This window comes from Macrotis lagotis, chromosome 1, assembly GCF_037893015.1.
Source record: "Macrotis lagotis isolate mMagLag1 chromosome 1, bilby.v1.9.chrom.fasta, whole genome shotgun sequence".
Lineage (NCBI taxonomy): Eukaryota > Metazoa > Chordata > Mammalia > Peramelemorphia > Peramelidae > Macrotis > Macrotis lagotis.
The window spans coordinates 512,565,616-512,590,909 of record NC_133658.1 but is presented as its reverse complement, the minus strand read 5'-3'; the positions used below and the strand labels follow the sequence as shown (position 1 = coordinate 512,590,909).

General features: G+C 35.5%; 1 long non-coding RNA gene and 1 pseudogene across 2 annotated transcripts in view; one reads left to right on the top strand and one right to left on the bottom strand.

Annotated features, from left to right (window-relative positions):
- LOC141520806 (uncharacterized) overlaps positions 1-23,749 on the bottom strand; it is a 60,454-nt gene extending 36,705 nt beyond the window's left edge. Inside the window, exons 1-2 of one of the 2 annotated variants that reach the window (XR_012477747.1) lie at positions 23,641-23,749; positions 14,135-14,224 (exon numbers count right to left, since the gene is read on the bottom strand). This is a non-coding gene — a long non-coding RNA (uncharacterized LOC141520806). The other variant, XR_012477748.1, reaches the window with a different exon arrangement.
- On the top strand, positions 16,108-16,499 carry LOC141520800 (ubiquitin-like protein NEDD8 pseudogene; annotated as a pseudogene).
- Positions 23,750-25,294: the final 1,545 nt, after the last annotated feature.

The window sequence follows — 25,294 nt, the reverse complement described above, 5'->3', positions numbered from 1 at the left end:
ATCTAAAAACTTCTTGAAACAATCAACAAATTCAGAAAAGTAGCAAGATATAAAATAAACCCACACAAACCATCAGCATTCATATATATATATATATATATATATATATATATATATATATATATGTACATATATATGTACATATATATATATATACATACAACAAAGTCCAAGAGCAAGAGATAGAAAGAGAAATTCCATTTAAAGTAACTAAAGACAGCATTAAATACTTGGTAATTTATCTACCAAGACAAAATTGTTCAAACACAATTATAAAGCATTTCTCACTCAAATAAAGTTAGATCTAAATAATTGGGGAAAGGTCAAATGCACATGATTAGGTCAACATAATAAAAATGACAATTTTATCCAAATTAAATTACTTATTCTGTGCCATACTAATCAAACTACCAAATAACTATTTTACTGAGGTAGAAAAATAGTAACAAAATTCATGTGGAGAAACAAGAGGGCAAGAATAATGTAAAGGAAGGTGATCAAATTTTACCAGATTTAAAACTATTCTATAAAGCAGCAGTCATCAAAACTGCCTGGTACTGGTTAAGAAATAGAGTAGTGGATTGGTGGATTAGGATAGGTTCAAAAGAAACTGCAGTAGATGTCTACAGCAATCTGTGTTTGACAAACTCAAAGACATCAGCTTCCAGGATAAGAACTCATTATCTGACAAAAATTGTTGGAAAAACTGGAAAATAGTGCAGCAAAAACTAGGTAAAGACCCATATTTCACACCCTATACCAAAATAGGTCAAAATGGATACAGGGTGACATCATAGATAAATTAATAGATCAAGAAATTCTCTATCTTTCAGATCTATGGAAAAGGGGACAAATTTATGACCAAACACAAATTAGAGTACTTTAGAAACTGCAAAATGAATGATTTTGACTATATTAAATTAAAAAGATTTTGCACTAATAAAATCAATGATGCCAAAATTAAAAGGAAAGCTGAAAGCTGGGAAACCATTTTCACAACTAGGAGTTCCAATAAAAGTGTCATTTCTAAAATTGTATCAAAATTGTATCAAATTGTATCAAATTCATAAGGTTACAAGTCATTTCTGTAATTGATAAATGGTCAAAGGAAATTAACAGACAGTTTTCAAATGAAGTAATTAAAGCTATATATAATCATATGAAAAAATGCTCCAAGTCATTATTGATTAGAGAAATGTAAATTAAACAGTAGTGGGGTACCATATTATACCTATTAGACTGATTAAGATGAGAAAAAGGGAAAATGATGAATGTTGGAGAGGTTGTGGAAGGATCAGGACACTGATGCACTGCTGGTGGAGTTGTGAACAGATCTATCCTTTCTAAAGAGCAATATGGAACTATAATCAAAGAGCAATAAAAACTGTTCATACCCTTTGACCCAGCAATTCCAATTCTAGGTCTATATCCAGAAGAAATTATAAAAAAAAATCATAAAAAATGGCAAAAGTCCTACATGTTCCAAAATATTCATAGCAACTCTTTTTTTGTAGTGGCAAAGAATTGGAAATTGAGGGGATGCCCATCAATTAGGGAATGGTTAAACAAATTATGGAATATTATTGTTCTATAAGAAACCACAAATGATCAGACTCTGGAGAAGTATAGAATGACTTATGGGATCTGATGCTGAGCAAAAGGAGAAGAACCAAGAGAATGATGTACACATTAACAACAACATTGTGAGATGATCAGCCTTGGTAGAGCAGTTTCTCTCAGCTGTTGAGAGAGCTAGGACAGCTCTATTAGGCTGACTAAGGATAATGCTGTCTCCATCCATAGGAAGAAAAACAAAACAAAACAAAACAAAAACCTTAAAAATATGATGAACACTTCATAAAAATTATCTCTTATGTATCTCTTTCCCTTAATCCTAATACCTCATATCAAAAATGACTAATCTGTAAACATGTTTATCAAAAATATGTATATTGGGACAGCTAGGTGGCACAGAGCACCGGCCCTGCAGTCAGGAGTACCTGAGTTCAAATCCGGCCTCAGACACTTAATAATTACCTAGCTATGTAGCCTTGGGCAAGCCACTTGATCCCATTCACCTTGCCAAAAACCTAAAAAAAAAAGTACGTACAATGCTAACCTCACTGTTAGCCTCTGAGGGGAGAGGGGTGGGAAAGGAGTTTGGAAGGAAATTTTGGAACTTAAATTATACATATCCATATAGATGAATATTAAAAAAATAAAATAGATGAACTTTTGGGGGGGAAAAGAAATGTCTCCTAAGAAATATTAAATTAGAAGTTTTCTCCTTTCTGCTTATACCAGATACCATCTTGAGGGGCTGGCAAGGACTATGTTGTACAAATAATTATGTAAATATGAGCCATTAGTATTATACTGCTGCCACATAATCCAACATGAGGCTATCAATGTGCTATTTGTCACTTCAAAATCACAGAGTTCAGCCCTCTCTAGCTAGTTCGCATCTCTCATTCTTGGTTATTTGAATAATCCTGGTACTATCACTTTTGACAGCTTAATGTCCCTTATTTCAATCTTGGTTCTTGTGGCTGGGAGAAGGAGGAACAGTTTTATGTGATTGATAAATACATAGTTATTTAAGTACAGTTATCCCTTCCATATCACAGCTTTCCCCATCACAGTTTCAATGTCATGGATTGGCATAAGAAAATAAATGGAAATATTTTAGAGTTTTGCAGAAACTGCAGATGACCTGTGAAGGCCAGTAGATGACACAGAAAAGTTTAGGAACTCAGAAATACATTAATGATAGATAGATAGATGATAGATAGATAGATAGATAGATAGATAGATAGATAGATAGATACAGATATACAGATATACAGATATACTATATGTGTGTGTTATATAATAATAACACTCCATAAAATAAAAAGAAAAAAATCCAGACTTCTTCTCTGGTACAAAGCCTGGGCCAAAAAATTTTACATGAATTTTCCAGACTATAGAGGCATTCCTAACCCCTGAGATGTGGAAGGGATAACTATATTGCCCTATTATCTCTCATTAGACTGTGGGCTCTTTTAGGACAAGGAATGCTCTTAATATTTGTATATTAATATTTGTATAATCTTTGTATCTCCAGGGCTTACCCCAGTATCTAACCTCTAGTAAGCAATTAAAAATGTTTGTTGACTTACTGGTCATTTGTCCATCCCTTGTAGTCTGACTCCTACCCCTCTCTATAGAACTTGTTCTTCCCAACAATAACAATTTTCTTTTCAACTATGAATTCCATTAATCTTCTGCTTTCATCTTTAACTGCTTCATAGCTTTCAATATCATTGAGCACCCTTCCTTCCTGGATCGCCTTTCTTCTCTAGGCTTCTCAGATACTGTTCAATCTTTCTTCTCCCTTTTTGTCTGACTGGTCTGTATGATTCTAGACTGGTTTGCACTCCATTTCCTATCCATTAAATGAGAGTGTCCTTACCTCTCCTTTTTTTCCTGGTCATGATGTTTCCCCCTTAGTGCTTCCATACACTTCCATGGGTTCATCATCTATTCCCAGATAACATAAAATCTAGATGCAAAATCTAATTCCTATCCTGCATTCCAGTCCTCCATCTCTAACTTCTGTTAAATGTATTCTCTTGAATTTCCCTCAAACTCAAATTAAAAAACTAAGTTCCTTGAGCCTTCCCCCTCTGTCCTTCTAGTTCACAACCTTTGGTTATTGCTTGATTTTTAAAAGTTTAAGAGTCCTTTAGGTTATACCTTCCCCACCCCATACCCCACAGCTCAAAAAAAAATCAACTTGCATATGATCCTTTCTTGCACTCACATAACCACTATCTTATTTCAGGCTATCATCATCTCTGAACTAGACAATCCTAATAGACCCATAATTTGTCTCCTTTCTTCCCATCATTCAGTGCTTTAATCTTTTTTCATATGGCCAAAGTAATTTCTTCAGATATTAGTCTGACTGTGTTCTTACTTCCACATTAAAAAGTCTTCAGTCTTTCTAGTCTCTCTGGAATAAATTGCAAATCCTATAAATCTGGTTTTTACAATTCTACATCGTCCAGCTCCAGTTTTCAGTTCTCTTTGAATGTTCTTACATTCCATAAAAATTGAACCTAGATGGCTCTGGAGGAGAACATGAGGCTAGTGACTTTACACAGCTCTCCCTCACTTAAATCAAATTCACTTAAATATCATGGCATCACCTTCCTGATGACATGCTTCTCATTGAGAAAAAATGATATACAATATCTAATTGTTTCCTAACCCCCCCCCATTTCTGCTCATTTGCCCAAGTCTCCTATCATGCCTAAAATACATGTGATCTTTCTTTTGTTTTCCTGCTTCAAGGCTCAGTTCAGACATCACCTGCTTTATGGCCTTCTCTATTCATCCATTCCTTCCTAGAGTCTCTAGGATACATCATGTTTAGAGTATCTATATGTTTATGTATAATTTTCCTTATCCTCTCTTTATTTTTGTGTTTAGAATGTAGTAAACTCTTGAGAGTGGGAATATGTTTAGCTAGTGCTTAACACATTCCAGAGACTATACTTGTTGAATTGTATTTTTTTAAATAAATTTTTCTGCTGAGGACTGAACAATGTAAGCTTAGAACTTCTCTTAATGTTTTTGATAATCTAGAAGACATAGCTTTTCAAAGCATTGCTCAAATGGATAGTAGACTATCAAAAGAATAATTCTGTGAAGTGTAATTTCTCCCTCTGCTCTGAATTTCATATTCATACAACTATCTGTGCTCCTGTTCTTAGCTTTTCTGCTTCATGACCTGAATGAGCCTGGTTTCCTAAGGGCTTCACTAAGCAAAGTACTAACTCTGGAAAGTCCTACAAAGAGAAAATTTATTCAGACATTGACAAAATGCCTTCCTTGTACAAGGCACTCTGCTAGATATACAAAAAGGAATAATCCCTATTCTCATGAGAACTAATTCTTCCTAGGGCATGAGATGCAAAATGCATATATATAACATGAAGTAGATGTAAAGTAATTCCTAGATGAAGAATGTAGCAACAACTGGGAGAGTCAATGGTCAAGTAAATATTTGTTAGACCCTCTCCTTGCTGACATGAATGCCTCAACTTTTGCAAATCTGAGATTTTTTTTTAACCACAGCAACTAAAGAAGACTGTTCAGTAATGCAGAGGGAGAACATGATCTGTGCATGGAGATAGGACTCCAGAGTTGATTTAAATATATATGGGAGTTTATATATTCCATACTAACAAATATTTAATATTAAATTTAGATAATTTATTGATTGCTCAAATATACTTCCCTTTCTCAATGTCATCCCTGGGTAAAATGAATAATTGTATTATTGAAAGACTGGAAACCTTGGAACCACATTTATCTTTAATTTATAGCCTACATATTGCCAGATAGAAAGACAGCCTCCATGAGTATTATATTTTATCTGAAAATGAGGAGTAAATCAAGACATCAAAAATGAAGGACCAGCATCAACTTGATACTCTCATTGCCTCCCATGGATTTAATTACTGTCTCTATACCAACAATTCTTAAATCTCTATATCATAATATAACCTCTCTGTTGAGAGATTCTCCAATCTCACAGCTCCAATTGACTTTCAGTCATCTCAAGCTGTCTATATAGCAGACAAAAAACAAGTTCATTATTTTACTCCCTAAATACCCCCTACTTTCTATCTTCCATATTGCTATGGAGAGCAACACCATATTCTGAGTCTCTTGGGCTCATAATTCAGTTGTCATCTTGGACTGTCTTTCAAACCTCCCCCTCCCTCCATATTTAAATTGTTGTCAGAGTTTTTGCAAGATATTTCAAATACATTCCCTTCTCTGACAATGCCATCATGGTAGTGCAAGCTCTCATCAGCTCATACTTGGACTATGCTGATGGTCCACCTGCTCCAGCTTTCTCCCTTCCTTCTTCCAGCCCCTAAATTTCTCTCTCTCTCTCTCTCTCTCTCTCTCTCTCTCTCTCTCTCTCTCTCTCTCTCTCTCTCTCTCTCTCTCTCACACACACACACACACACACACACACACACACAAACACAAACACACACACACACACAAAGCAAATACAAAATCTTCTCTCTCAGCATTCTTATAGATTTATTCTCTCTGCTATGTACTATTCAATCCAGTGATATTGGCCTTTTGGTTATTCCATGAATAAGACACTCCATCTCTATCTCTGAGCATTTTTTCAGACTGTGACCCCTTCCCACCCTCACCCCATATCTAGAATATCCTTCCTTATCTTCACTTACTGGCATCCTTGCTTTTCTGTTAGTCCCAACTAAATACCCAATTTTTACAGGAAGTGTTTTCAAATACCTCTTAATTCTAGTGCTTCTATTATTTATATACTAAAACAATTTTATATATTATATACATATATAATACACATATTATATATGTATGTGTGTGTGTCTAATATCTAGGGGCAGGGGGGAAGGTGTGGTGGTGAGAAAAAAGAAAAGAAATTTTAATGAAAATTACTAATTATTTAAAAGGAATAGCAAGTTGTACCTAACAGATTTCTGTTTTCCCATGAAATCACCTTTTTTTATAATATATTAAAGAGATGTTTGCTTTTTCAATTAAGTTTAAAAAAATAGCAAGTCCTTTGACTATTGCTTGCTTGTCTATCTATCTATCGATTGATCTATATATTCATCTATCTATCTATCTGTCTAAATATAGTTATGCTCTTTTGCAAGCTGTCTCCTTCATTAGTCTGGGTTCTCCTTGAGGGTAGGGACTGTTTTTGCTTCTTTTTGTGTTACCAGTGCTTAGCACAGGACCTGGTAAGGAGGCATTTTATAAATGTATATTGACTAACTTAGGCTAATCTGGGACTGGAATACTCAAAACAGGGGTTTTTCTCCAGGAAGATTACAACCTGTTGCTCTACATACATTCTAGTCAGATGTTTTTTGAGGATTTTGGTAAAAAGCAATTGAACGTTTAAGGGTAGATCCAATGAGAGCTGTCTCATTGTATCAAGTGATTCCTCCCCCGTTTCCTGTAGCTCCAAGTGTGCGGGTGCCAAGTTAAAGAGGACCAGGGTGATGTGCATGTTCTTATATATTACATCTCTCCTATTAGGGTTTATTTTGGTTCATGATGGTATCCATGGCAGTTGCATTTATAAGAATAGCAAAAAATAAAATCAAAGCACTTACAGGTAGGAGTTCTCAGTTAAGATTATAACTATGAAGCATTTGAAGCTCAATCCTTTAAATAGTTTATTCTTCTGCCGCAAAGGGTCATAATCAGGGGCATTGGATAGAGTATCAGCCCTGGAGTCAGAAGTACCTGAGTTCAAATCCAGACTTAATGATTACCTGTATGACCTTGGGCAAGTCACTTAACCACATTACCTTGCAAAAAAAGGGGGGGAAAGAGGGTCATAATCACCAGAAAGCATTTAGAGGCTTAACCTCATTTGATGGTACTCAAGTCTCAGATGCAGATCACCTGACCATTTTCCTAAGTTACTTATTTTCAGTTATACGGTAACTCTCAAGGTTATATGAGTATAAAATCCCTATATTCTGTCCTATTGCTACTTAAGGATGCATTCAAGACATTTTGCAATCTTTGTATTTGCACATTGTACAAACTAAGTTTAATGTGAGAAAAAGAGCATTGCTGACTGTCTTACCATATATGCCACCTAAACAATATGCCATTTTCTATTTGAGGAAAAATATTGTCAGGCTGTTCAGGCTCTAAAAGAAAGAAGTACTTTCTAGTTGCTATAGGAACTGACTTTGAATCACTATGACCTCTTGCCTTTCAGTCAACTTTCATATTGCATTTTGGGAGAAATGACAAGGCAAGTGGACCTGTGGCCTTTACCCCAGTGTGGAGTTGGCTTTGAAGTAGACTTGTATATGGATAGAGGAAAAAGTAGTTTGACATAATCAGGTCTCACTGTTGAGTAGGCTAACTAAAGATTTGAGCTGGGAAGAATATAGCTATATGGGCTTGGGATGCTTATAACTTAAATGTTTAGATACTTCCTTCCATTTTCCCCTCTCCCTAAATCTTTTTTTCCAAGTTATACATGGTTGGCTTCTTCTGGACACAGGCTTAGTTTTTGTAGCAAGGAACATTCAATTCAATTCAACAATAAATTATAGTATATGTATCTCTGGATAAGACCCTAACCCAGAAAAGAATTATAGCAATATAACTGGGAATCTCAGACCACCACTCTAACAGAATCAAATCAAGAATATAAAAAAAAAAATCCCAATAGCATCACAGTCCCACACCCTGTGAATAGTGAGAGAAGCATCTCTCAGGCTGAAGAAATCTCAGTAGCTTAAATCTAGGTCTCTCACTTAACTGGTCAGGAAACTGAGGCCCAGAGAGGGGAAATAATCTCCCCAAAGTGGCAACTGGGACCAGAACTCAAGATTCCCAATGCTGTCATAATTTTATCTTTATAGGATGATGCCAAATCTCCAAAAAGAACAGTAACCAAAAAAAAAAACCTCAAACAAACCAAGAAGATTTATATTAGAGGCTATTTTTATTATAAGTATTTTACTAGGCACCTTAGGATTAGCTTTTTCCTACATTGAAACAGGAAAACAGCAGCAAAAGGAATTAATCTCTTCAATGGCAAAAAGGTATTAAGGAATTAGAGGACATGGACTTGAGACCTTAATTTGTAATTGGCAACAGAGGCTTTGCCCCTATTTTTCTGAATTTAAAGTCCATTGGTAATACTTATACTTTAGTAAAAGAACTGAATTTAGTACCTAACTAGCAAGAATAAATGATTTAGAATAAGTAATCAGATGATATACATCTTCAGTATTCATATCTCAGGTAAATTTCTTTGTCGACTTTTTCTTTTCTTATCTTTCTTTTAAAAAATAATATTTATTTTCCCCCATTTACATATAAAGATATTTTAGCATTCATTTTCCAAGTCCTTTTCTCTCTCCCTCCCCCACCTCCCCCCCTGAGACAGGAAGCAATTTGTTATAGATTATACATGTTCACTGATGCAAAACAAATTACCATTTTGGTCATGTTGTAAAAGAAGACACAGACAGAAAGGGAAAAAAACTCAAAAAAAATTCAGAAAATGAAAATATTATGCTTCAAACAGTATTTAGCTTCAGTCAGTTCTTCCTCTAGAAGTAGATAACACTTTTCTTTACAATTGGAATTGTCTTGGATCAATGCATTGCTCAGAATAGCCAAGTAATTCACAACTGATCATTATGATGCTATTACTTTATATAGTGTTCTAGTTCTGCTCACTTCTCTTTGCACCAGTTCATGTATATCTTCCCAGGTTTGTCTGAACCTATTCTACTGATCAATTTTTTATGGCACAATACTACTCCATCATGATCATATATAACAAACAGCTTGTTCAGCCATTCCACGATTGATGGGTATCACTTCAATTTCTAGTCCTTTGCCATCACAGAAATAGCTGCTATATATATTTGTTGTATAGATAGGTCCTCCCTCTTCCCTTTTAATATCTTTGGGAATGACAATGTATTTCTCTTAACCTCATGGTATTCTGGGATTCCCTCACTCCCACCCCATTAAGATTCTCTCAAATTAATTTGAGAGCACATTTTGCAAAACTTTTCCCAGACCACAAAGTTACAACATTCATCAACGCTAGAAAACCTGGGGGGGGGGGGGAGTCATTTCATCTCTAAATTACCTAGTCCAGTCCCCTTTATTTAACAAGTTCCAAATCCTTTTGTAACTAAATATATGATCTTAAATATATGAGTTGGAAAAGAAGAATATGTCCTTCTAGTAGTCATGACTCCAGGGCCAGTGCTTTATCCACTGCACCAACCTAGCTGCCCTAATCACCTTATTTCTTAAGGGAAAAGGCAAAGAGAGAAAAAAAAGATCTGTAAAGAAGATGGGGCTTCTTTGAAACCAGAATTGGTCATTTATGACTTCATGAAATTAATTGAAAATTTTTGTTGTTTTACCATAAGTCTGAAGAAATGTATTAAAATTCTTTTTAAAAAATGATTGGTTTTCCTGTGTATACCCTTTGATCCCTCAATGGCATTGCTAAGTTTTTATCTCAAAGACATCCCAAAAAAGGGGAAGGACTTATCTGTACATAAATATTTGTAGCACTTATTTTTGTGATAGCTAAGAATAGTAAACCAAAGGTATGTCCATCAATTGGGGAATGGCTAATCAAGCTGTGGAATATGATTTTAATGAATATTATTATTGTGCTATTAAAAATGACAATCAGGCTGATTTCAGAAAAACCTAGAAAGACTTATAAAAATTGATGAATGGTGAAGTAAGCAGATTGAGAGTAATACAGTACACAGGAACAGCAATAATGTGTGATTAAGAATTGTGAATGACTTAGCTATTCTCAGCAATACATTGATCCGAGACAATCCCAAAGGACTCATGACTAAGTATACTGTCTCCAGAGAAAGAACCAATATTGATGGAATATAGACAAAAGCATGTTATTATTCACTTTCTTTTTTTCTTTTATTTAGTCTTCTTATACAAGATTATTATTGAAATGTTTATATAATTGCACATGTATAACCTATATTTGGGGAGGGGAAGAGATAAAAATTTTAACTCAAAACTTTAAGTAAAAATATTTTAAGAAATTGAAAAGAATGTTGCCAAAATACAAAGAACAAACTTGGCTCCAAATAAGGACCAATTTACCACCTAATTATTTTCTATAAAGTAAATATGATTCTGTTTTCTAAATCTCTTAAAAATAAACAGAAAAGCTAGACCACTATAATTATTAAATATTGACATAAAATATTAAATTGCCTCAGTATTAGAACAATAATCAACATTAAGGATCTATAAATTAAATAGCAATAGATGCATTTTAAAAGGTTTAGAAAAAAAGAATACCATTTTTGTTAAATATTAAAGAATAACAATATTTTTCCTTCACATTTATTCAAGGAAAACATGATTTAACTTCTTATGTGATAGAAAAAAATATTAATTTCTGCCTAAGTCAAGCATTTTTAAATGCTTAAAATATTTATTAGTATGAATCAGTGAGCATTAAAATAAAATAACAGCTATGAAGTTGTTGCTATTGTTGGAATTTGGGGACTTATGTGAAAGGAGGTTGAGAATTCACTACTATTTAATGAAAGGGAGAAAAAAAATATGACCCTTTAAAAATATCCCCTTTATACTGGAACTTGGTCCAATCCAAAAAATACAAAAGAGAAAGAAGCATGAAGTGCAAAACATACTGGTGATATTGGCTCTGGTTTAAAATAGTATCAAAATAGTTAACATTTATCACTGATATTCTTCATATATCTGCATACATGTCAGTCTTCTTGCCTACTGCTCAACTTGTCCTGCTACTTGGTGAGCAAGGTGAAGTGATAACTTATAACCAGTGCTTGTTTTCAGTTATCACATGTCATAGTGTTTTGTCTGGAGGACATATTTCACACTCATACCCACAGCACAGTCCCAGGAAAATACTACAACCTAAAAAATGCTAGTTTACTAACATTTGGGCATATCTCTGTAAGGAATGAGATTAATTCTCTTTAGGGTAAAATTTCAGGATCTCTGACTGTGAGAGAATGGTTAATTTGGGGCTCTCAAAAGCTCACTGCATGAATGGAAAAAGCAAACTTAGTATCATTAATGGACCATTTTAAAGTTTAAAAAATAGTAAGTCAACAATGTTTATCAACTTCTTGCAAGTCACTACTTTCTATCTTTCTACTTTTAAATGTGAAAGGGGCATTATAAAAATTCATATTTATAATAAACAATAGATACCTGTTAGCCAGACTCTGTCATTGAAAGGTGTACATGATAGATCAAGAAATATAAAATTATCTTTAGATAGATATAAGTGGGATATTCCCTCTTAAGAAATAATATTCCTAGTTAAGTCCTCTCAGGGTTAAAAATAATTAAAACAAAGAGACTATTACTCTTAGACTATTTTTAGAAGAAAAAGGGAGAGAGACCTTGTATTCCAAGCCAGGAACCCCCCCCCAATTCTGTTGGGGGGGGGGCAGTAGACTATTTCCAGAGAGACCTTGCGTTTTTAGTTAGTCACCTATTTGATGATAAAACTATCTTAACTGGGAGAACAGTAGATTGTTCCCATGAGAAAAACCTTGCATTCCAACGAAGCTCATAAGATTCCTATTGTTTGATAAGTAGAGTATTCCTAGACCTTGTGTCCCAATTCAAGTTGCATTACTTCAATAAGATAGTGATAATCCTGAAGGTCATTCTCACCATCTGGATGGTGAGGTAATATTTTATGAAAACCTTTCATTCTTTGTTGCTGGGGTAGATTTTCACAAGTAGAATGAACTCTGAAGATTAACCAGTGAGAGGGATGATAGGAAGGAAGAGGGGTTGCTTTAGGCCATGCAATCTTACTTGACTGTCAGTTCAGGGGAGCTCCTAGATCTTCACTACCTTTGTGAGACCTGGAGTGTGCCCTTTTCTCAGGAAAAGCCAAAATGATTTTTTTTTTGGCTCAGAGGAGTCTCTATATATTTTAAGTGGATTTTTATCCCAGATAGATAGACAGATAGAGATAGATAGATGATAGATAGATAGATAGATAGATAGATAGATAGATAGATAGATAGATAGATAGATAGATAGATAGATGATAGATACACAAAAAAGAGATAGAGAAAGGACAGAGAAAGAAAAATGCAAGGAAATGAGAGGAGAGGAGAGGAGAGGAGAGGAGAGGAGAGGAGAGGAGAGGAGAGGAGAGGAGAGGAGAGGAGAGGAGAGGAGAGGAGAGGAGAGGAGAGGAGAGGAGAGGAGAGGAGAGGAGAGGAGGAAAGCAAAGGAAAGCAAAGGAAAGCAAAGGAAAGCAAAGGAAAGCAAAGGAAAGGAAAGGAAAGAATGAATAGAAGGTGTTATATGACCTATGAGGCTCTGGCCAGAGTTTGGAGGCATATTGATAAAACCAGCATTTTTAACCTTGTTAGTTTTTGTTATGTATATTATTATCCTGATTCTGCTTACCACACTTTCTATACATACATACATACATACATACATACATACATATATATATATATAATATATATATGTGTGTGTGTGTGTATATATATATATATATATATATATATATATATATATATATTATTCCTTATAGAACAACAATGTTCCATTATTCTTGTACCATCATCTGCTTAACCATGCCCCAACTATGGGCATCTATTTTTGTCTCTAGTTCTTTACTCGATAAAGGTAAGGTGATTTACTCAACTTTTCCCTACTTAAAATGTTAAGATACTTATTAATCAGCTTCTATCAAAAGACTTAGATTAATTTTAAAAAGTCCCAACTAGAATTATAAACAATTTAAAGAAGAATAACAGTAAACAATTGTAAAAGAATGTTTGACTAGGCTGAGAAAATTTAGCCATACCCCAAGGGTCATCTATAAATTATCAAGTTTACAAGACAGTAACTTGAGAAGTTGGAGCACACTCCTGAAAAACAAAAAGTAAGGCTGAGTGGGACAGAGAAGGAAGATTTCAAGGAAGATTCTTGTTTCTCTACCCAACTTCTGCTCCCTTATCTTTCTATTCACAAGCATAATATAATTTGATGTGTCACCCAAGGCAGGTCACTTTAATGTCTGTTTTTCTCAGTTTTCTCAACTATAAAATGGGGATAGTAATATTTACACAAAATTCCCAGGATTGATATGAAGACCAAATAATATATTTGTGAAGTGCTTACCACAATGATTGGCACATCATAGGTATACATTACAACTTTTGGTTGGTGGTGGGAGGCTGTTATATATCACTCACCCTTTGAGATAGCATTCTAGTAAGATATCCATTACCTCTCAGATAAACTATTTAGCCATGCCTGACTCATGATTTTATTCTAATATCAATCTCCCAGAAAATGGGCAAATATATATAACAAAGATGATCAAAGTAGGAAATCTTGTGGGAAGACAGAAAGACTTATATTGTTGATAGAGTTGTAAATTGGTCCAATCAGTTGGAAAAGTAATTTGGAATTATGTGAAGAAACGAAATAAAATTTGTGTTCCCTTTGACTATCAAATTACTTAAGTAATAAATGATTATTTCTTTACCTTCCTTTCTTCCAATCTCCGTTATTTCATTAACAAGAAGTTGCTAATAAACTGAATTCTTCCTCAATCACAAGAGGGACCAGAAGTTCTCTAGAGATAGATATAAATGTCAAATTACACAGAGAGCCTATCTTACATAATTAGAGGATTATGACTGTATCTATAAATACCTAAGTTAAAATAAACTCCCTAAAGGTGGAGAGGAAATCATGTAGATATTAAAAGTTCATTATATAATTACCTAGGGTAAAGGACCTTTTTTATTTTCACTGACTTCCTTAAAGTATAAGCTTAGTAGTGAGATTCCTTGGTCAAAGGGCATATGTGTATATACATATATATATATACATATATATATATATACATATATATATATATATATATAGAGAGAGAGAGAGATAATTATATAAAGATAGACAGAGATAGAGATAGAGAGATAGAGATAGAGACAGAGATAAAGATATATATTAGATATAGATATATAATATAGATTGATATAGAGATAAAGAGATAGATGATAGAGATAGAGATATATTTTCACATAATTTATACACACACACACACACACACACACACACACACACACACACGTTTCTTCACTTAATTTCAAATTATTTTCCAGACTGGTTGTACCAATTCACAACTCCAGCAAAGGTAGTAGTGTTTCCATCTTTCTATATGATTTTCAGCATTGAACATTTTTGTCATATTTATCTGTTTGCTGGGAGATTGATATTGGAATTAAATCATGAGGTCAGCATGGGTTGGGAGTTTATCTGAAAGGTAATGGATGTTTTACTAGAACACAATCTTAGTGATATATAACAGTTTCCCTACTACAACCAACAGCTTATGACTGTAGGCTACATTCAAAAGCAGTGTACCAAATGAGAGACATTTTAATGCCATAATTCTCTGCCCTAGTCAGACGGAATCTGGAATTTGTGTTCTGGTACTGATGAAAGAAAAGTGTTTGCCCTAGGCCACCTCCATAAATAATGGTCACCCTCCATCATCAGAGGGAGAGATGAAGGAACCCTATCATATAGGTACACATATATTCAAATATATACTGTGTGGTACAGCCTATTACTTTCTTTTATTTTTTAGGGGTTAATTCACTTGCCCAGGATCACAAAAGTGGTAAGTGTCTATGGCACATTTGAACTCAGATCCTCCTGATTCCAGGACAGGTGTTCTACCTGCTATACTACCTAGCTACCATTGATATTTTCTTTTTGAAAGAAATCTCTTTAAAAAAGAGAATCATACACTTCCAGACAGGATAGAGAAAAGAAGATGTCCAAGGGAAGCCACGCCCTGTACTAAGGTTTCCTGATCTTCCTTCATATATAATATGAAATAAACTTCTTAATGGAAATCTGATCCACAAAATCAAGAAAGAGAAGCTAGGAGAACAACACCTACCTCAAGGTCTGTCTTCAGGGATCCTGGGTGTGCCCAGCACAGAGAGCAGACAGCCAGTGGGGGCAGGGTGAGAGTCGGAATAGCCTAAGATCAGGCCCAGAGGCTTTTGCTTTGGGAACCGCTCCAAAAAGCAACCAGAAAGTGGAGATGGGGCAGTGGGACTGATGGTCTGAGACTTACTGGAAGGGCTAGAGATAAATTCAAACCTCTAACACCCCTACTGGCCAGGAGGAGATATTACATTCATTGAACAAAGCCTTTAGCATCCCCCTACTGGCTGGCCCACGTGGAGTTACTAAACCCAGTGAGTAAAGCTTCTAGGGATCCCAACACCAAACCTCTGTAAACCAGCTTCACCCCCAACACAAGATCTTAGGAAAATGAAGAAAGGCCAGAAGTGGGGGGGGCATAGAAAAAAATACTAGAAGGAAAAGACCCTAACTCAAAGAGACATAGAACCTCTGAGGAGAACATTATTTAGTCACCAGCACAGAAAGACTTCCTTGAAGAAATCAGGAAGGAGAAGAGGCTTGGCTACTGGGGGAAGATGCTGATCAAAGTGAAGACACTGACAGGAAAGGAAATTGAGATCGACATTGAACCCACAGATAAGGTGGAACGAATCAAAGAGCAAGTAGAAGACAAAGAAGGAATTCCTCCACAGCAGCAGGGACTCATTTACAATGGCAAACAGATGAATGATGAGAAGACAGCTGCTGATTACAAGATCCAAGGGGGCTCAGTCCTTCATTTGGTTTTGGATCTTCATGGGGGTGGTGGCCTTGGGCGGTGATGGATTTCCCCCTTACTTTATCCCCTTACCCCATCACTCATAATGATGCACCATACACCCTTCCACTTCCTGGAACAAGAGAACCACCACTTCCTCCCCAGGACAGATGCCCAGGTGTTTCTGTCTGTTGCTGGGAAGTCTGTGAGGACCCCAGAATCAAGCCCTCTGGGCCTGTGGGGCTCCTTACTAGCTGTTGGTTTTTAGTTTGTAGTCTCGCCCACCCTTTCCCTCATGTCTGTGCCCTGGTTGCTAATAAAGATGTTTCCCAGCCTCAAAAAAAAATCAGGAAGGAGTTTAAAAATCAATTTGAAAATTTGGAAAATTTGAGAAAAAAAATGCAAGAGAAGATTAACACCTTACAACAAGAAAACAAATCCTAGGAAAATACAATCAGACAAATGGGAAAAGAAAACAATTCTCTCAAAACTTCAATTGCTCAAATTGGCCAGATGGAAAAAGAGATAAGAAAGCTCTCTGAGGAGAATAAATCCTTCAGACAAAGAAGAGAATTCAGGGAGATTGATGAATTTACCAGAAATCGGGAATCAATACCTCAAAACCAAAAAAATAAAAAATTAGAAGAAAATGTGAAATATCTCATTGAAAAAACAACTGACATGGAAAACAGACTTAGGAAAGATAATTTAAAAATTATTGGGATACTTGAAAGTCATGATCAGGAAAAGAGCCTTGACATCATTTTCAAAGAATTACTACAGGAAAATTGCAATGGCAATGGTGGAAAAATATGGAAGTAACTTTTGCCATGGACTTATCATAAAGAATGTGATCCACCCAAAACAGAGTTGTTGGTGTTGGAACAAAGACTCAAGCACATTTTTTATTATTATTATTATTTGGGGTAGGGTGCAGGGCAAATGGGGCTGGGTGGCCTGCCTGGGGCCGCATAGCAGGGTGATCATTGTGTGTCTGAGGCCAGGTGATCCTGGCTCACAGGTAAATGCTCTGTCTGCCACCCAGCCACCCCTACTATTGTTACTATTTTATTTTATTTTAGGTCTTTTTTTTCTTTTTTCTTTTGGTTTTTGAAGGGCAGTGGGGTTAAGGTGGCTTGCATATTACAGGATTTAGTAATGGAAAATTGCCCTGATATCATGGAAGAGGGCAAAATAGCTATTAAAAGAATATATTGATCCCCTCTGGAATGGGATCCCAAAATGAAAACACCAAGGAATGATATAGCCAAATTCCAGAGCTATCAGATAAAAGAGAAAATCCTGGAAGTAGCCAGAAACAGATAATTTAGATATCAAGGAGCCACAGTCAGGATTACACAGCATCAACATTAAGGGATCGAAAGATATGGAATGCAATATTCAGAAAAGCAAGGGAGCTTGGAATGCAGTCAAGAATCCATTATCCAAGGGGCGGCTAGGTGGCACAGCGGATAAAGCACCAGCCCTGGAGTCAGGAGTACCTGGGTTCAAATCCAGTCTCAGACACTTAATAATTACCTAGCTGTGTGGCCTTGGGCAAGCCACTTAACCCCATTTGCCTTGCAAAAACCTAAGAAAAAATACATTATCTGGCAAAACTGAGCCCTCTCTTCTGGGGCAAAAGATGGACACTTAATGAAATATGAGACTTCCAACTTTTCCTGATGAAAAGACCAGAGCATAATAGAAAATTTGGACTTCAAAAAGAAGACTCAAGAGACACATGAAAAGGTAAGATAAAATGGGGGAGGGAGAGGGAGAAAAAAACTGTTATCAAATAAGATGAAACTGACTATATCCCCTACCTGGGAGAAAGACTAATAATTCTAGACAACTGTAACTCTATTAGAAAGAATTTAATTAGCTAGAAGAGATGAATACTCACATCTTATTCAAGAAACTGCATTCCAATAAGATGAAACTTGCTATAAGCTTACCTGGGAGAAAGACTCTAATAACTCAATAATTGTAATTCTAATAAAGAGAATATACTTAGGCAGAGGTGATGGACACTCATGACCTTTCTGTGACTCAGATAGAATGATTTAAAAACAATACCTCCTGTCAAAGGAGGAGGAGGACAGTAAAGAGATGAGAGGATGGAGAATACTGAATGGGGTACATTTCATTACAATAAGAGGTACAAAGGACTTATTGCAATAGAGGGGAATAAGGGAGGAGGTGAGAACTGCCTGAACCTTACTCTCATTAGATTGGCTTAAAGTTAACATACACTCAAGTTAAGAAACTTATCTTACTTTTAAAGTGTTAAAGGGTGAAAAGGGGATGGGGAGGAAAGGGGGAACCAACAGAAGGAAGGAAAGGAGGAAGGGACAAAGGGAAAGGGGAAAGCAAAGGGAGCAGGGTTGATATAAGAGGGAAAACACGCTGAATGTGATCATTTTCAGAAACAAAATACCAGGGAATATGGATAAAGGGAAAAAAGAGGAAAAATACAAACAGAGGGAAGATAACATGGAGGGCAATAAAGAGTTAATAATTATAACCTTGAATGTGAATGGGATGAATTCTCCCTTAAAGCATAAGCGAATAGCAGACTGGATTAAAAACCAGAATCCTACAATATGCTGCTACAAGAAACTCATTTTAAGCAGAGAGATACATATAGAGTAAAGGTAAAAGGTTGAAGCAAAAATATATTTTGTTTCACCTGAAGTGAAAAAAGAAGGGGTAGCAATTCTTATCTCAGACAAAGCAGCTGCAAAAATAGATATCACTAAAAAAGATAAGGAAGAAAAATATATCCTCCTAAAGGATACAGTAGACAATAAAGTAATTTCAATACTAAATATGTATGCACCCAATGGTAGAGCATCCAATTTCTTAGAGGAGAAGTTGAAGGAGTTAACAGAAGATATAGAAAGCAAAACTCTACTAGTGGGAGAACTCAACCTTCTGCTCTCAGATTTAGATAAATCTAGCCATAAAATAAGCAAGAAGGAAGTTAAGAAGGTAAATAGATTGTTAGATGTCATGATAGACTTATGAAGGAAATTGAATGGGGATGGAAAGGAATACACTTTCATTTCTGCAGTACATGGCACTTTCACAAAAATTGACCATGTACTAGGGCATAAAAACCTAATAGTCAGTTGCAGAAAGGCAGAAATAGTGAATACATCTTTCTCAGATCATAATGAAATAAAAATCATATGTAATATTGGGCCAGGGAGATATAGACACAAAACTAATTGGAAGCTAAATAACCTCATTTTAAAGAATGAGTGGATCAAACAACAAATTATTGAAATAATTAACCATTTCATGCTAGAGAATGACAATAATGGGACAACATACCAAAACCTATGGGGTACACTCAAAGTGGCTTTCAGGGAATACATTATATCTTTAAATGCTTATATGAATAAATTAGAGAAAGAGGAAATCAATGAACTAAATATGCAACTAAAAAATTAGAGAAAGAACAAATTAAAAATTCCCAAATAAATACCAAATTAGAAATTCTAAAAATTAAAGGAGAAATTAATAAAATCGAAAGCAAGAAAACCATAGAACTAATAAATAAAACCAAGAACTTGTTTTATGAAAAAACAATGAAATTGATAAACCTTTGGTCAATTTGATTTAAAAAAAAGAAAGAAGAAAGCCAAATTGCTAGTATCATAAATGAAAAAGGTGAACTCACCACCAATGAGGAGGAAATTAAACTAATAATTCAGGATTATTTTGCCCAACTCTATGCTAATAAATTTGATAATCTAAATGAAATGGATGAATATTTATAAAGATATAAGTTGCCCAGGTTAAATGAAAAGGAAATTAAATATCTAAATAACCCTATCTCAGAAAAAGAAATTCAGCAAGCCATTATTGAAATCCCTAATAAAAAATCTCCAGGACCTGATGGATTCACAAGTGAATTCTATCAAACAATTAAGGAACAACTGGTTCCAATTCTATATAAACTTTGCAAAAACAGAAGACTCTTTCTATGACACCAATATGGTGCTGATACATAAACCAGGAAGAGTTAAAACAAAGAAAATTATAGACCTATCTCCCTGATGAATATAGATGCAAAAATCTTAAGTAAAATATTAGCAAAATGACTACAACAAATTATCACTTGGATAATAAATTTTGACCAAGTAGGATTTATCCCAGGAATGCAGGGTTGGTTCAATATTGGAAACCTGTCAGTATAATTAATTATATCAATAACAAACCTAACAGAAATCATGATTATATCAATACATGCTGAAAAAGCTTTTGACAAAATACAGCACCCATTCCTACTAAAAACACTAGACAGTGTAGGAATAAATGGACTGTTCCTTAGAATAATAGATGGTATCTATCTGAAACCATCAACAAGCATTATTTTCAATGGGGAGAGTCTAGAGGCATTCATAATAAGATCACTATTATTCAATATCATATTAGAAATGTTAGCTTCAGTAAAATGTTAGCTTCAGAAAAAGACATCAAAGGAATTAGAATAGTGAAGGAAGAAATAAAACTCTCACTCTTTGCAAATGACATGATAGTATACCTAGAAAATCCCAAAAAATCATCTAAAATACTACTATAAATAATTAGCAACTTTAGCAAAGTCACAGGATATAAAATAAACTTTCATAAATCCTCAAGATTTCTATATATGACTAGCAAGATGCAGCAGAAAGAGCTAGAAAGAGAAATCCCATTCAAAGTAACCTCAGACAATATAAAATACCTGGGAGTCTATCTGTCAAGGCAGACTCAGAAAATTTTTGAAAACAATTACAAAACACTTCTCAAACAAATAAAATCTGATTTAAATAACTAGGCATATATCAACTGCTCAAGGATAGGCCAAGGAAATATAATAAATATGACAATTCTACCAAAACTAAACTACCTGTTTAGTGCCCTACCAATCAAAATTTCTAAAAAATTACTTTAATGAGTTAGAAAAAATTGTAAGTAAATTCATATGGAGAAATAAAAAGTCAATAATCTCCAGGGATTTAATGAAAAAAAAGTATAAGAAAGTGGCTTAGCCCTACCAGATCTAAAATTATATTATAAAGATCAGTCATGAAAACTGTCTGGTATTGGCTAAGAAATAAAGTGATGGATCAGTAGAATAGACTAGGAGCAATAGCAGGAATTGATTATAGTAATCTGCTGTTTGATAATCTCAAAGAACTATTGGGATAAAAACTCTCTCTTAGATAAAAAACTGTTGGGAAAATTGGAAACTAGTATGGAAGAAACTTGGATTAGACCAATACCTCACACCCTATACCAAGATAAGATCAAAATGGAGACAGGATCTAGACATAAAATACAATATTATAAGCAAACTAGGAGATCAAGGAATAGTTTACCTGTCAGATCTATGGAAAGAGAAGCAGTTTATGACCAAGGAAGTGACGGAGAACCCCATTAAAAATAAACTAGACAGGGGCAGCTAGGTGGCGTAGTGAATAAAGCACCGACCCTGGAGTCAGGACTACCTGGGTTCAAATCTGGTCTCAGACACTTAATAATTACCTAGCTGTGTGGCCTTGGGCAAGCCACTTAACCCTATTTGCCTTGCAAAAAATAAAAAATAAATAAACTAGACAATTCTGATTACATTAAATTAAAAAGCTTTTGCACAGACAAAAACCACTAACCAAGATCAAAAGAAATGTTGTAAATTGGGAAACAATTTTTACAGCTAGTATTTGTGACAAAGGACTCATTTCTAAGATATACAGAGAATTGAATGAAATTTTCAAAAAAATACAAGCCATTCCCTAATTGACAAATGGTCAAAGGATATGCAAAGGCAATTTGCAGATGAGAAAATCAAAGCAATTCATAGTAATATGAAAAATTGCACTAAAATCACTAATTATTAGAGAAATGCAAATTAAAGCATCTCTGAAGTATCACCTCTCACCTCTCAGACTTGTCAATATGACCAGAAAGGGCAATGATCAATGTTAGAAGGGATGTGGGAAATCTGGGACACTAATATATTGTTGGAGGAGCTGTGAACTCATCCAACCTTTCTGGAGAGCAATTTGGAATTATGCTCAAACGGCAACAAAGATGTGCATACCCTTTGATCCAGCAATACCAGTACTGGTTCTATACCCTGAAGAGATTATGAAAAAGGGTAAAAACATCACCTGTACAAAAATATTCATAGCAACCCTGTTTGTGGTGGCAAAAATATTGGAAATTGAATGTCCATCAATTGGGTAATGGCTTAATAAACTGTGGTATATGGAGTATAGGCAGTGGATACTACCTGCTGCCAGATATATAACCATTTCTTAAACTTGTTCCTTCCACAACTAAAGTGTATTTAAAGAGTCCAACCCTCTGGCCCTCCCTTTTCTCCTATGTGACTTAGCAGGGCCATTTCCTTTCTCCATGCCAAATCTATGTAATCTCAGCTCCATGCTGATGGATCCAGGTGATCTGATCCCAGCTCCATGCTGCTGGATCCAAGTTGTTCTAAGCTCAGTCACCATCTCTTGGCTGCTTCCTTTCCCCTTCCTTTTATCCCTTTATTAATTGTCTTATCTATTCCATCCTCAGCTGTCTCTTCTTTAACTTTATTATTTTCTTAAAAACTCAGTTTCTTTACCTTGTTCAAGCACCTAACTTGTGACTTATTATCCTCTTAGAAACTCATTTTCTTTTCCTTATTAAAGAACCTAGCCCCAACTTGAAATTGGCTTTCCCTCTCCCTCTCCCTCTCCCTCTCCCTCTCCCTCTCCCTCTCCCTCTCCCTCTCCCTCTCCCTCTCCCTCTCCCTCTCCCCTCTCCCTCTCCCTCTCCCTCTCCCTCTCCCTCTCCCTCTCCCTCTCCATAAAGTGCTTTCCTGCCTTTCCTTTCAGACTCTCATTCAACCTATGCAAAGTTATAAACTTATTTCGCCTTTTCTTTCTGTCTTAACTCTGTCCTTCCTGTAAACAGATTGGTATCCCTTGAGTTGCCACAAAGACCAGGCATGCTGGTTTTTGTAATGTATTAGCCTCACAGACAACTGTGAGTTTCTGGCAATACCCTTTCTCATCTTTGTGAAAGCAAAACACTTGATTCTTTCCCACAATTTCCCTCTTTTTTTCTTCTTATCAATTGTGCTTTCCACACCTTCCTAATAATTCCTCCTTCATATCATAATCTTTATTATTGACATAACTACTGACTTTTATCTATCAAGATCTTACTTCCTCATTATCAGAGACATGGACCCAGTTTGTTCAGGAACACATATCAACTTCTTGATGTCCTTGCTTATTTCCTGACTACTTGCCTATTATCATCTATATTTAGTCAGACACTTGATAGATTCAATTTACCACAAACTCCTCCTTCTCTAATCAACAGATTTCTTGGCATTCCTTAAGCAGCCAGCATGTCCAGGACCCTAAACTGTCTGATCGGTAATTTTTCCACTACAGTTTAGAATCTAATCAAGATATAAATTGGGGTTCCATAGCCCCCAACTCCCATCCTGCTAGATAACAACTCCCTAACCAACCCTTGTCAGATTGGTGATTATCATAATTTCCTTTATCATAAATCATCCCGACAAGGGATTCAGGTACCATCATTACATCTCACACAAGTCTCAGCCCACCTATCTCTTTAAATTGTACAGTCCAGAATATATGTACACTGCTGCTAGACATGTCCAGAAATTTGCTACTCCCCAGGAAACTATCTTGGCCAGATTAGTGTAAACAATATTATAATAAAAATATTTAATAATAAAATAAACCTGAACTGACTCAGTCATATGCCACTGGTGTTTCTCTCCTCTGGATCAGAATCCTGTGCCACAGTGCATCTCTGACTAGAAACTGAGAATCTAGGCCAGACTCAAGGGGATGGTACCCAAGGCCAATTCTCAAACTTGCTGTGGACCACTGCAAGTCCAAAAGTTAGCCATAGCAGAAAACTGGACAATATCTTCTGTCAGCTAGATTCTCCTCCCACCATCACTAATATACTAATACCCTGCTCCCTAAATTAGAGAGAGGACTATCCCTTGAGAGGATATACAGACTCATGTAGGATATAATCATGCCACCCAATAATCTCCCATCTTTTCTCTCAGTAGAGAACATCTTCACCCTGCCTTATGAAAAGGAGGAGGAGAGGTAGGGGTGTCACACATACAGAATCAAGGGGAAGTTACAGAAACAGATCCCCTGACTATACAATGTACACATAGGCAAGAAATAGTGGAAATGAACTAGTCCAGTGTCCCTCTTCCTCTTCCTCTTCCTCTTCCTCTTCCTCCCTTCCCCTCCCCTCCCCTCCCCTCCCCTCTCCTCTCCTCTCCTCCCCTCCCCTCCCCTCCCCTCCCCTCCCCTCTCCTCTCCTCTCCTCTTCTCTCCTCTCCTCTCCTCTCCTCTCCTCTTCTCCCCTGGAGATATCTGATGTCCTTCTGCATCTTCTGAATCTGTTCCAAAAAGTCCTCTCCAGCTTAGGTGACTAGTTGACACCTTGTCTTCTGGTAAAGAAACTGCTTAACATTTTACTCACATCAAAACAAGTGTTCATCACAAAACAATGAGATTCTGGAGCTTATTACAATTTACATTTTGCCTTATTGCCATATTGACGCAAAAACTTCACTTTAACACAATAAACTTTCATTAGTGTTTTATTACATGAGTGAACTCCCAATGAGAATTAACACATTGACTTAAGCTTGTAACATATACATTCAACAATCATCTTAGTTCAAAGTGGACCCAGAATATGGTTTAAAAATAAAACAATCTTAACTTTGGTTTCATTACAATAATGACTCAAACATTCTTAACCAAAATGAATTATTTTTCCAAAACATCCCCAAATGTACCATGGAATTTCCTTTTCCTTAAACTAGGCCTTGAAACTGCAATTATCCTAAGAATTTCCCATTCTTCATCTTACCTTAATATACCCTCTAAATAAAAATTAAGGAAACTTAATTCCTATCTTAACATGTAGCTGATAGCA